General features: G+C 43.9%; 1 protein-coding gene across 1 annotated transcript in view; it reads left to right on the top strand.

Moving 5' to 3' along the window:
• Positions 1–676: 676 nt before the first annotated feature.
• flrt1a (fibronectin leucine rich transmembrane protein 1a) overlaps positions 677–14,469 on the top strand; it is a 70,479-nt gene continuing 56,686 nt past the window's right edge. The window contains exon 1 of the mRNA XM_035990990.1: positions 677–769. The gene's annotated coding sequence lies outside the window, so the exon portion shown is untranslated. The remainder of the gene's footprint in view (positions 770–14,469) is intronic.

The following is a 14,469-nucleotide window of genomic DNA, read 5'->3' on the forward strand; positions in this document are numbered from 1 at the left end:
GTTACCATTATTGTACCTTGGCACAGTAAAAAAAAAAAGGTTGCATCTACCTTAATTATAATTAATGGCCGATTTAATGCACCTGGCGAGCATGCTAAGTAACCCAAATCAAACACACCCAAACATGGTTATGTTCAGGAAAAGATAATGTGAAAGCCCCCGAAGGCTAACTTCGTTGCACATTGGGTGAACATGGGAGAAGTTTGTCTTGCGGGCACAGTGCACACTGGATCTGGCTAACAATGCTAAACATGCTCACAGTGGATCCTCCAACAGCGTCCAGTCAGGAACATCTACCTTCAGTGAGGTGTGTGAGGATTTTCTGCTGTTTTTGACAATAGCCTACTGGTAATCCCTGATGGGACTGCAGAGACTCTTTCAGCTCAAAACATTTGGAATCTGAGAAGCGTAGTGGGACACAGGGACTGATCGAGTGGACTGATAATACAGGGGACAGAGAGGCTGAGTGGATTGATACTTGGACAGAGAGACTGAGTGGACTGATACTGGGATAGAGAGGCTGAGTGGACTGATACTGGGACAGAGAGGCTGAGTGGACTGGTTAACACTGGGACAGAGAGGCTGAGTGGACTGGTTAACACTGGGACAGAGAGGCTGAGTGGACTGTCACTGGGACAGAGAGGCTGAGTGGACTGTCACTGGGACAGAGAGGCTGAGTGGACTGGTATCTTGCTTTGAGAATAAGCAAGCTGAGAAGCTGAACCTAAAGCAGACTGAGGAGACTCCCAGAATGATGTTCAGACAGCAGGTGAGTACAACAACACACTTCCTCAACTCATTCTACAGATGAGGATGTCAACAACCACTGCCTTGCTAAGCGTGTGTGTGTGTGTGTGTGTGTGTGTGTGTGTGTGTGTGTGTGTGTGTGCGTGTGTGTGTAAAATAGTCTCTCCTTGTGCTTTATGTGTGTTTGTGGCTGCATTACATTACATACATCAGGTCTCTGTGTTGTTGCCTTGGTGATGTTTTATTCTGCTGTTGATTCTATAAGAAGTATCAGGGTTTTATTTTTTTTTAATTTATGTGGCTTAATAAGCTTGTTGCACCCACTGCAGGGCCTACATGTTGTTGATTGTCTGAGTTTTGTCTTTTTTCTGGTTAATTGTAGTAAGGCTACACTAAGGGGCTCTGTAGGAAGGCAATTGTACATTTATAATTGATAATCAAATGTAGCCTTTGCACAGGCTGCAAAGTGCTGTTTATTGAAAAAGAATGTATTGTTGGTTCGGACAAAAGTGGTTATGTTGCTGATGTTCCACTAGTATGTATGTTGACATTGAATGCAATTTATTTTGTAGCCTAAAGACTTTAATTTAACAGTAGTATCATATATTATAATACTTTCCCTTTTTACTTTTATAAACTTGGCACAAAAAGTAAGGAAATTTGTGTTTGGTAGATTATTTCTCTGTGGTAACAATGCTTTTTGGCAATACATCTTATACCGTTGGAAAGCCTGTTTAGTTCCCTTTCAAATGATGCCCCATTTGTAAGGAACATTTGTGGGATGTAGTATGTATGGAGTATGTGGGTTGTGCCCATGAAAAATTTGCCAAATCTTCTCTGCCAATGCCAAACAGCTTATTCTGCCATTGACTCGTTTGGTGTTTGGTGGATTGGATGATTGAAGTTTGAAGAACCAAGACATATTGGCAGTTTAACAATTTATTCATTTCACAAACCGGAGCCTCAGTAGCGTGTGGAAGAACCATACACAGCCACAACAGCCTGGCACCTCCTCCTCATGCTGGTCACCAGCCTGGTCACACTCTGCTGTGGGATGGCATCCCATTCTTCAACCAGCATTTGTCGCAAGTCAGCCAACGTGGTTGTGTTGGTCACTCTGGCACGAACAGCATGCCCAAGCTGATCCCACAAGTGTTCAATGGGGTTGAGGTCAGGACTGCTGGCAGGCCATTCCATCCTCTCCACCCCCACATTCTGGAGGTAGTCTCTGATAAACCCCGCCCTGTGGGGGCGAGCGTTGTCATCTTGGAGGATAGAGTTCGGTCCCAGACTGTGGAGATATGGGATTGCCACTGGTTGCAGAATCTCATCTCTATATCTCTCTGCATTGAGATTGCCTCCAATGATGACAAGCCTAGTTTTTTTCCAGTGAGGGAGATGCCGCCCCACACCATCACACTGCCTTCACCAAAAGGTGTTACTCTATCGGTGCAGCAATCAGCATAACGTTCTCCGTGTCTTCTCCACACTTTGACCCTACGATCCAACTGCTGTAGGCAGAATCATTCAATCCACCAAACACCAAACGAGTCAATGGCAGAATAAGCTGTTTGGCATTGGCAGAGACAATTTGGCAAATCTTTCATGGGCGCAACCCACATACTTAGCGCTGCTGTTCATGTTCCTTACAAATGGGGCACCATTTGAAAGGGAACTAAACAGGCTTTCTAACGCTATAAGATTTATTGCCAAAAAGCATTGTTACCACAGAGAAATAATCTACCAAACACAAATTTCCTTACTTTTTGTGCTAAGTTTATAAGTATTTATTACAAAAGTACTTTTACTTTCACTTGAGTAAAGTTTCTTTAAAATAACAGTTCTTTTACTTGAGTACAATATTTTACTCTTTCCATATCTGGCCTTTATTCCTTGCTTATTTATTTCTGTTCTCCAACTTGATTTCAATGTTCTTGAAATTCCTGAGCTTTGTGACTGTCCAAATCTTTAACTGGATAAAAATAAACATTTGTAGTAACAGTATGTTAGGTGGCAGGAACCGAAGAGTGAGTGGAGTGATTTTAACCTCTTTTAACACTGTGTAAGAGTTTATTTTCAGTCAAACAATCCCTATTTCCTGCTGATATTTTTTTTGAGCTGCTGCTTAGAAGTGATCATATATGATCACTTCTGATGGTCATACACTGCACTGTACTGCTAATGTTACTGCATGTTTTGTACAGTTTTTCACTGTACATGGTACCAAAGATGACCCTTAAATTATATTTCTTAGTTTCTCTATTGCTAGCAGGGAGCTACAATATCCCATTGTGTGTAGTGAGTTTACTGTACCATTAGATAGCTGTTGTGTGCTATCCTGCGTTCGTTGTGTCCTGTTTTATCTGTCCTTTCATCTCATCCTGTGTCAGCTGTTCCTTTTTCTCATTTGGTTTCTTCTGTGAAAAGATATGAATGCATCCCTGTGCTCAATACAAATCAATTGTAAGATACTTTTAAAATGCCTAATATTGGATTACTTGATTGTTTTATTAGTCATATAGCTAAATGATGCGATGTATGACGGTCAGTGGGACAGGATTAGACAAGTTACATTTCCCCACATTAATGTTTGAAACATTGCTCGGGACAAGACAGCAATTAACAGCACAGGGCACGGGGACACAGCCGACACAGGGCAGGACAGAAAAGGACACCTAATGATACAAGACCTTCATTACACGGGACAAGACACTAAATTACACCTTCTCACTATATTACACCCTTTCTCGTGTACCGCCAAGCCAGGAGCCTGTAAAAGACAGCGTAAGGCTTTGTGGCCTGAAAGAGAAGCACTGAGCAAATAATCTGTTGAGCTGAGTGAAACACCTCTGTGGCCTTTTGTGTTGGATGCAATTATTTTTTCTTAAGCAGTACTTTGAGCTAAATGGTATCAGCACGCTAACATAATAATAACAACCAAAATGACAATGCTAAGATGCTGGTTTTTAGCAGGTACAGCATTTACCATGTTCACCATCTTAGGTGCTTAACATGAAGTATAGCTGAGGCTGATGGAAATGTCTTGAGTTTTGAGTTTTGCAGGTATTTGGTCATAAATGTGTGCTGGATGAAAAGTCAGGGAGTTACCAGTCATTAGGGTTCATCCTCTGAGCACCATGAATATCTGTACCAGATTGCAACTCAATCCATGGAATAGTTGTTGAGATATTTCAGTCTGGACCAAAGTGGTGGACCCACAGACCGGCATTGCCATGGAGCCACAAAAGGGGATATCATATTGGTGGTGACCACGTATGCGATAACACAAAAGCAAGGAGAAAGCAATAAAACTGATTGGCATGCTTTGCAGCCCGCTCATTGATCGCTGGCTGCAGATGAATTCTCAGCTGACCCTGTGGGCTAATCAAACTCTTCGCTTCACATATTCTACAGACTGTGTGCTGCAGCAAAGGCTGCTGTTATTGGCATCGCTTACAAACAGCTGCACTTTCTGAAGGGCAAGGGTTTCTGGTCTCTGCAGGAGGAAGCAAATGTTTGTTCATAAAACTCACACTTTCATACACAACAAGAATGAAAGCCAACAAACTGTTGGGGGGGGAACAGCTCTGTTGGCATTGTAAATCAAAACTATGTTTAGATGTTGTAAGGAATTAAACATTAATTAGAAGGTAGAATTAAAGTGTCATCTCAAGCATAATAACAGTCACACATACACCCATAAACGTGCCATAAAAAGCTGTTATTAGTTTTCTAGTAACAATTTGCAGTCTACCAAAAAATACCTTTGAGATGCGATCCATTCACAGTTATGGACAACAATATTTTGTAATGTGTTACAATTCTTCGTAGTGTGAGACCTTGCAGCTTTAATGAAGCAATGAAATGTAATGTGGCACTAAAACAGGTCTGTAGTGTATATGGGAGGGTTGCTACTCTTGCACAGCTGTCCAGTGTAAGCTTTATGTCAAAAAATGTACACTAAGTGTTTTAACTGATGAGGGTGCTTAATGAAATATTTAACAGGCTATTATATCTATTAGTTCCCTCATGAACTCTGACGCTGTCCGTGGTCCTGAGCGCTGCACCATAAATTCCACACCACCGGGGGTCAGTAGGGGGCTTGGTACTGACAGCACAAGAGCCACAGTGAGCAATTGAGAAGCGATGGATAACTTGAATATAATGTGTCATTGAGTCATTAATCAAATCAATCCCCGGGTGGATGATTTGCACAGAATAAATGTAATATATTGAGCATGACAAAGACAGATCTGGATGGAACACTTGCTCAAAATCATCAATTACAGTTGGTGCGGCTTGGAAGTGACCCAAGAAGTGAGTGCACTTCTTTCAGACAGCAGTGCACACACACAAAAGGGGGAAACATTTGCCGGTAGCACCATCAGAGCAGATCACACATACAGATGTGGTCGTAGATTTCTCCATTCTCATTTTCCCTCTTTCTCATAGAAATCCTCCAACTTTATAGATTTGCAAAATTAAATCGCAAAAATACCCCCAAATTCATCCTTTTGCCCTACTTAATCCTTTGTTTTCCGGACATGTTGTTGCTTTAGCAGGGTAAACGAATGCCTGAAGAAGAAAGCAAGAAGGAATGCTAAACGTGTAACGATATAGGCGTTATATAGGCGTCAAAAATACTGTTGTCAGTTGATCTCCAAAATGACGGGGACTAAGTTTTGAAATTGATGGCCGTGCATTTTAACTTTGAGTTTAGGTCATTGTGTTGAAGACGTTTCATTAACCCAAGGGTCAACACATTCTCATGGCTTACAGCTTCCTCTAATTAAAGTTAGAAATTAAAAACAACCAGTAAGAGGTTTTCACCTGGCAGTGACAGTTAAATTAACAGCGGTATGTAAATGAATTATTTTCAGCTAATGAGTAAATCATCTGTTCTCTTTGTATTGTGGCTGAAAGTGAATAGCATGCTTGCTGCTATGCTGCTTTGTCAAAGAGCATCATTGAGTAACAACCTTGTGGATATGTAAGAATGATCTTTTGTAGTGTATGTGTCCTTCCTCCCTCTTTGTCCTCCACTGACTCGGTGGCATTTACACAAAAACTTCACTTTTGCAGTAGCTAATATCTGTGAATGGATGTCAAAAAACTGACTTGTATCGTACACACAGAGCTCCTTTACTTAATCATGCAGGTCGACCCAAGAGATACTGAGAGGATGAAGATATATATATTTCTTCAGCAGCCTATTTTTGTGCTATATTGACTGGGAAGATAGCAATTGGGCTGAGAAAGGGAAAAAAAGAGTGCACTTGAGATGGCGACAGTGGGATTTCTGTTACGAGTGTATAAGAGGCCCATAGCAGATAGAAAGATCTTTACTTTAAGTTTGTCTTCGCCCCCACTAGGGCTGCACAATATATCGTTTTTTATCGTCATCACAATATCAATTGGTGCAATATACTGTACAAATCGCGAAAGGCTGCGACATATCGCATAAGACACTCAGTGAAGTTGTGTGTTAGCTGAAAGGAAAAAAGCAGTAGAAAACTGCACTTTAAAATGTTATTGTCATTCTTTTTTTAGTGGTTCCAATTTATATTCAATTCAATGTTCAATTTGTTCTATAGAAGAATGTGGGAAATTATTTCCTTTCATTTGTTTTAAATTCAACACGTCATTTGTTGTATTTTAGAAGAACACTAACCAGCAGAAAGGCATAAGTAAGAAACACTTTAATATCTGTTTATTTATCGCAAGTAATATCTTTATTGTGATATTGAACAACGTTGTCACATATCACATATTTTCCTCATATCGTGCAGCCCTAGCCCCCACCCTCTCCACTCTGTAGTAAAAGAGCCTTCACTAACCGACAGGTTCTCAGAACACAGAAACTATGTATTGATTCAGCAGCTAAAAAGGCATTTTCAATTCACATACCTTTTTTAAACGGCGTTCCCTGCGCTTTTTACTCCACCAGTTCCATTAACCTCACCCTGCCCTCTGGCACCCATCATCCCTCTCACTGTCTGTTAACCCTGTCCACTTTATTCTCATCCCATCACTTCTGGTTCAGCTGAGATATGATCATTACTTTTCCGCACATGTCCATCTTTAGGCATGATTGTGCAGTGATACAATTACCAGTGTAATGTGTGTTGTAAAAATGTAAAATCACCAGTGGTAGTATCCACAGGACAGTAACATCCACTTTAACAAGCCTGTTCAGACTGTTATAGATTCAGTTGGCAGCGGTGATGCCGTGTACAAACAAATAATCCAAGTCTGTTAAAAAAAGGTAAACATTATTGCAGCATATAAAAAAATCCCACCCGAGCAGGGCAAACCTGAAAAGATGACGAAGCAGCTTATACACATGTTGAACATGTCAAACTAAGTACGTGTGGCTCGAAAAGAGCTTTCACAAAGAGGAGGAAGGAGCAGAACAAAATGAAAGAAGGGGAAAATCATGGAGGGTGCACTTGTATGATTTCCTAAGCTTTTGTGTAATATAAATTATGAGGCATATCTATCTCTGCGGCATTGTTAAGTGCACCTCCTCGGTATCTGATCTGCAGGGCTGTGAGCAGTTTATTAAAAATGGAAGTCATTCTAAATGAGCCCGTAATGCTCAACCCTTTCAGGAAATCTTAATGGATCCCAGCCTATCTCTGACAAGGTTAAACGCTTCAGGAGACAGCGAGAAACGTTAACAGACTAGATTATGGAGAGAGATGAATACTAACCAGCACATAGATTCAGCTGGAACATTAGACAATGTCATGAATGAGTATGTTTGAACAGCTAAAGAATATGTTGATTGCATACTGTATCCTTCATGCTATCGATTCTTCATAACGTCTTACGTCTTGCACTGAATTATCAGACACAAAACCACATTGAAACTCCTCGTACAGCACCGAAAGCTCAACACACTGCAACTGTTTGTTTTCTTACTTTGCAGGGTGTTTTTCTAGATGCTGCACATGTGTTGTCAATAGGGCTGGGTATCGTTCAAAAAATGTTGATACCGATACCAATACTGTGACTTCGATACCGGTTCCTCAACGGTACTTTTTTCGATACCAATTTTATAAAACAAAAAGAAATTACAACATTACGGCACAATTCCTTTTATTTATTTTTCAGCTCCTATTACATGAGCCCTGTATCTGCGTAACGTAGAGTTTTTCCTGCATGGCTCTACGACATGTAATGCTAAACAGCCAATCACCAGCATTATTAGATCTTGGTAGGAACACACTGCATGCTCATTGGCTCACTCCTTAGGTACTGAAATTGGGTATTGAATGAAGAGGCATTTTTCAATACTCGATACTCGAATCGACTTTAGAGGCAATTCAGTCGGTACCTAAAAAGTATTGAATTTGGTACCCAGCCCTAGTTGTCAAATTGATGAAGATATATTTTTTTTAAGTTGCTGTGCGTTGAGCTCTCAAAGCCAGCTTGTGCATTTCACAGAGCTGCATTTTGAATGCTTTCACTTAAGCAGAAGACTGTTCTCTGCCCAGCATGTTAACTGTACCTTTCAGAGAAGTTGAGCAGCAGTCCATCCTCTAGAATCAGCTGCCCTGCAGGCTTAATATATTTAATAAATGCACATTAATAACTGCACAAAATCCTGTCGACTAAAAATCATCAGAGCAGCCAGATTGTTGGATTGCCATTCACGAGGTAGAGATAGTTATACGTGAACTATTAAATGTAAATGTTCTACCAGCATGAACTGTCACTTCTGCCTCTCCTATATGGCCTTCAGATGACACCACTCGGTGGATAAATTCAGCCTCATTAACTCTGAATAACTTAAAGCAGAGCAATGTGTGGTATGCTTTTACGACATGAGATTGTTTAAATAATACAGTGTCTTTGTTTGTTTGGCGAGGAGTGCTTTCAAAGTCTTTGGGGTAAGCTGTTCGTATGCATCTTTAATGTCACACGTCCCCATGTATAATGAATAAATATAATCTGGATATGCCCACAGATGCCATGGAAACTGTGCTTAAATTAACATACTGGTATGTGAGCACATCCTCTGAGTCCTTTAGGAGCTTCTTGTAACTGGAATAAGATCTTGGCTGGGCTTTTTGTGAATGTAAGCTGCTGTGTAAAAGCTGCAGGTCTCATTCATTAATGTGTGTGCCCAATCTGACATGACTTATTGAACTCTGCTGTGAAACCTATATAAGTTTACTTTAAATTACAGTAGGGATCTTTAAGTTTCCATTTAGGGCTGCACAATTAATCGCAATTTTATCACAATATGGACTAGTGCAATATTGAAAATCGCAATATTTGTTACCTCTCCTGGAAACATCACCTTATCGTGGTGGAGAAGTTTGTGTGTCCCTATGAACCTGAGGGCTGTGTTGTCTGGAGCTTTGTGCTCCTGGTAGGGTCTCCCAAGGCAAAGTGGTCTCAGGGGAGGGGCCAGACAAAGAATGGTTCAAAAACTCTATGAAAAAACGAGGTAGAGATGGAGTGACCCTGCCCGGAGGAAGCCCGGGGCCCCCGTCTGGAGCCAGGCCCAGATGGAGGGCCCGTCAGCGAGCGCCTGGTGGCCGGGTTTGCCACGGAGCCCGGCCGGGCACAGCCCGAAAAAGCTACGTGGCACCTCTCTCTCCAACCCATGGGCCCACCACCTGTGGGAGGAACCGCTGGGGTCGGGTGCGCTGCCACATGGGTGGCAGTGAAGGTCAAGGGCCTCGACGGACCAGACCCGGGCAGCAGACGCTGGCTCTGGGGATGTGGAACGTCACCTCTCTGTGGGGGAAGGAGCCGGAACTTGTGCGGGAGGTGGAGCGCTACCAGTTGGATCTGGTGGGGCTTACCTCTACGCACAGTCTCGGTTCTGGAACCATACTCCTGGATAGGGGTTGGACTCTTTTCTTCTCCGGAGTTGCCCAGGGTGTGAGGCGCCGGGCGGGTGTGGGGATACTCACAAGCCCCCGGCTGAGCGCCGCTACGTTGGAGTTTACCCCGGTGGACGAGAGGGTCGCCTCCCTACGCCTGCGGGTTGTGGGGGGGAAAACTCTGACTGTTGTTTGTGCGTATGCACCAAACAAGAGCTCGGAGTATTCGGCCTTCAGACCTTGAATGGAGTCCTGTATGGGGCTCCAGTGGGGGACTCCATAGTTCTGCTGGGGGACTTCAACGCGCACGTGGGAAATGATGGAGACACATGGAGAGGCGTGATTGGGAGGAACGGCCTCCCTGATCTAAACCAGAGTGGTTGTTTGTTGTTGGACTTCTGTGCTAGTCATGGATTGTCTATAACGAACACCATGTTCGAACATAGGGATGCTCATAAGTGTACTTGGTACCAGAGCACCCTAGGCCAAAGGTCAATGATCGATTTTATAATCGTTTCATCTGATCTGAGGCCGTATGTTTTGGACACTCGGGTGAAGAGAGGGGCAGAACTGTCAACTGATCACCATCTGGTGGTGAGTTGGGTCAGAGGGTGTGGGAAGACTCTGGACAGACCTGGTAAGCCCAAACGGGTAGTGCGGGTAATTTGGGAACGTCTGGAGGAGGCCCCTGTCCGACAGACTTTCAACTCACACCTCCGGCGGAGCTTTTCGTGCATCCCTGTGGAGGCTGGGGGCATTGAACCTGAGTGGACAATGTTCAAAGTTTCCATTGCTGAAGCTGCGGCGGGGAGCTGTGGTCTTAGGGTCTTAGGTGCCTCAAGGGGCGGTAACCCACGAACACCGTGGTGGACACCGGTGGTCAGGGAAGCCGTCCGACTGAAGGAGTCTTTCCGGGATATGTTATCCCAGAGGACTCCGGAGGCAGTTGCAAGGTACCGAAGGGCCCGAAGGGCTGCAGCCTCTGCCGTGAAAGAGGCAAAGCAGCGGGTGTGGGAGAAGTTTGGAGAAGACATGGAGAAGGACTTTCGGTCGGCACCAAGGTGCTTCTGGAAAACCGTTCGCCACCTCAGGAGGGGGAAGCGGGGAACCATCCAAGCTGTGTACAGTAAGGATGGGATGCTGTTGACCTCAACTGAGGAGGTAATAGGGCAGTGGAAGGAGCACTTTGAGGAACTCCTAAATCCGACTAATACGCCCTCTATGGTAGAGGCAGAGCTGGAGGATGATGGGGGATTGTCAATTTCCCTGGTGGAAGTTGCTGAGGTAGTTAAACAACTCCACAGTGGCAAAGCCCCAGGGATTGATGAGATCCGTCCAGAAATGCTTAAAGCTCTGGGTGTGGAGGGGTTGTCTTGGTTGACACGCCTCTTCAACATTGCGTGGAAGTCGGGGACGGTGCCTAAGGAGTGGCAGACCGGGGTGGTGGTTCCCCTTTTCAAAAAGGGGGACCAGAGGGTGTGTGCCAATTACAGGGGTATCACACTTCTCAGCCTCCCCGGTAAAGTCTACTCCAAGGTGCTGGAAAGGAGGGTTCGGTCGATAGTCGAACCTCAGGTTGAAGAGGAACAATGCGGATTCCGTCCTGGTCGTGGAACAACGGACCAGATCTTTACTCTCGCAAGGATCCTGGAGGGAGTCTGGGAGTATGCCCAACCGGTCTACATGTGCTTTGTGGATCTGGAGAAGGCGTATGACCGGGTCCCCCGGGAGATACTGTGGGAGGTGCTGCGGGAGTATGGGGTGAGGGGGTCCCTTCTCAGGGCCATCCAATCTCTGTACGACCAAAGCGAGAGCTGTGTCCGGGTTCTCGGCAGTAAGTCGGACTCGTTTCAGGTGAGAGTTGGCCTCCGCCAGGGCTGCGCTTTGTCACCAATCCTGTTTGTAGTATTTATGGACAGGATATCGAGGCGTAGTCGGGGTGGAGAGGGGTTGCAGTTTGGTGAGCTGGGGATCTCATCGCTGCTTTTTGCGGATGATGTGGTCCTGATGGCATCATCGGCCTGTGACCTTCAGCACTCACTGGATCGGTTCGCAGCCGAGTGTGAAGCGGCTGGGATGAGGATCAGCACCTCTAAATCTGAGGCCATGGTTCTCAGCAGGAAACCGATGGAGTGCCTTCTCCAGGTAGGGAATGAGTCTTTACCCCAAGTGAAGGAGTTCAAGTACCTTGGGGTATTGTTCGCGAGTGAGGGGACAATGGAGCGGGAGATTGGTCGGAGAATCGGCGCAGCGGGTGCGGTATTACACTCAATCTATCGCACCGTTGTGACGAAAAGAGAGCTGAGCCAGAAGGCAAAGCTCTCAATCTACCGGTCAGTTTTCGTTCCTACCCTCACCTATGGTCATGAAGGCTGGGTCATGACCGAAAGAACGAGATCCAGGGTACAAGCGGCCGAAATGGGTTTCCTCAGGAGTGTGGCTGGCGTCTCCCTTAGAGAAAGGGTGAGAAGCTCATCCGTGAGGAGCTCGGAGTAGAGCCGCTGCTCCTTCGCGTCGAAAGGAGCCAGTTGAGGTGGTTCGGGCATCTGGTAAGGATGCTCCCTGGGCGCCTCCCTAGGGAGGTGTTCCAGGCACGTCCAGCTGGGAGGAGGCCTCGGCGAAGACCCAGGACTAGGTGGAGGGATTATATCTCCAACCTGGCCTGGGAACGCCTCGGGATCCCCCAGTCGGAGCTGGTTAATGTGGCTCGGGAAAGGGAAGTTTGGGGTCCCCTGCTGGAGCTGCTACCCCCGCGACCCGTTACCGGATAAGCGGAAGAAGATGGATGGATGGCAATATTTGTTAAAGGCAAAAAATGTGTCAAACCATTCTGAATTTAGTATTGTGGTGCTGCAGAGACATCCCAGCCTACAAATCATATCCTACAGACTAAAGACAAAAATCTTTGTTTGGTACAGATCTTCTCAAAAATCACACTATAATCATTTAAATGTTTTTAATTTTAATATTTTTTTTAATGAAAATGAGAATAATGATACAAAATTGATAATTCTCTCCAATATCGTGAATCATATCGCAATTGCAATATCAGCTACCTATTTCCATCGATACCAAATATATTCTGAATTTAGAGGCTAATATGTATGAAATGATGGGAAGTTTAATGCAGCCATAAAACATGGTGTCATGTTTAAATATTTCACTTAAAGAAAGCATCATATAGCTGTAAAGAAATGTTGGGACAAGCGTTGCTGACTATATATGTGATTATATCATACAGTGTGGATGTGTTTTTTAGATTTAGATAAACATACAGTGAAATTTAAAGGAAAACTCAGACGTTTGTAGGAGACTGTTCCTTTATTCATGAGGGTATCAGACATGGAGGCTGTGAATGGCCAGTCTGCCTTTAAGGACACAGGGCTTTCAAAAGGACAACCTGTCATGCATTATTATGTCTATCTGTGATCTGGGTCAAGCCCTTGTAATGCATGAGTGCATTTACAGGCACACACAAGAGCGATATGCAGCACACAGGACCGGCGTTTCAGAGGAAATACAATCACCTCTATTGTGGACTCTGCGCCCCTCTTATTAACAGTCACTAAATTGCTCTTAGCTGATGTGTATGTGTACAGCAGCTATTAGAGCACCTACAGCTATGAAGCCTCACAGCAACGACGCATGCATGGGCCACATTTGTGCTGAAACTGGCACAAGCTGCTGAAGGACACATGAAATGCATTCCTGCCCTTGTGCACAAACAACAAAGCATAGTAATTACCAAGGAGATGCTTGATACTCTGGATGCAGGAGTGTGTGTGTGTGTGTGTGTGTGTGTGTGTGTGTGAGTGTGAGTGTGTGTGTGTGTGTGTGTGTGTGTGTGTGTGTGTGTGTGAGTGAGTGAGAGAGGGAGCGCGCAAGGCGAAGGCTGAGAGAGGGGATACTGCACAATAAGGGAAGAAATCTGTGTTGTGGTATCTTCATTATTAATTTAGTTCCTCCTCATGCGTAGCCTCACAGTTATTTTCATGAATTGTTTCTCACTTGCATAGATAGTACAAACCGATACACACTTCTCATGTGTGACAAACTTTCCCAAATTGATTTGGATGAAGATGAAGATATATGTTTACTATTCAGTATATTCAGTAGCCTCTTTGCTGAGAAACTTGGCAAAGAACAAGCAACCTGCACACTCCAGTTTTTTTATACTATGATGAACAAAATAGTGCGTTCATAACTGGAAAACAAAAACAAGTTTTTGAAATGCAATTTATTCACACACTAGAGAGATTATATATTTCACTGCCTTGGGAACTCAGGAGGAGCTGGAAATTGTTGCTGGGGAGAGGAACATCGGGATGGAATTCATTTATTCCAATCATCATGGGCACTGTAGTTTTTATTATATTCGCTCTGCTGCTGGAAATACTAAAATACTTTAAGGGCATCAAATGTATATATTATATATATGTATATTCATCCACAGCTATTTACTAATGTTTAAGTGATGGCTACTAAAAACTACAGTGCTCAGCTGTTTTATGAAATTGCAGAGACTTTTTTAAATGTATGTGTGTGTGTGTGTATATATATATATATATATATATATATATATATATATATATATATATATATATAAGTCATGTTTAATTTAATCCAATTAGCAAAGCCAACATTGAGCTCAATTTCCGCAAAAGGTCATTTACTGTAAACATTCAGGTATAAAAGAGGGAACATCTGTCCCTCCTGACCTTTTTGATGCTGTTGAGGTTCTGGCAGATGTTGCCCTGGGTGGGAAAAATGAGAACGATTTGACAGAAAACGAATGACACCAACATCCAGAGCTATTCTCACATCTTGGCATGAAGCCATCTACTGCACCAGGGAGCGGGGCGCAGCTCTGACCTCCTTGCAA

Source organism: Sander lucioperca, chromosome 13, assembly GCF_008315115.2.
Source record: "Sander lucioperca isolate FBNREF2018 chromosome 13, SLUC_FBN_1.2, whole genome shotgun sequence".
Classification (NCBI taxonomy): Eukaryota; Metazoa; Chordata; class Actinopteri; order Perciformes; family Percidae; genus Sander; species Sander lucioperca.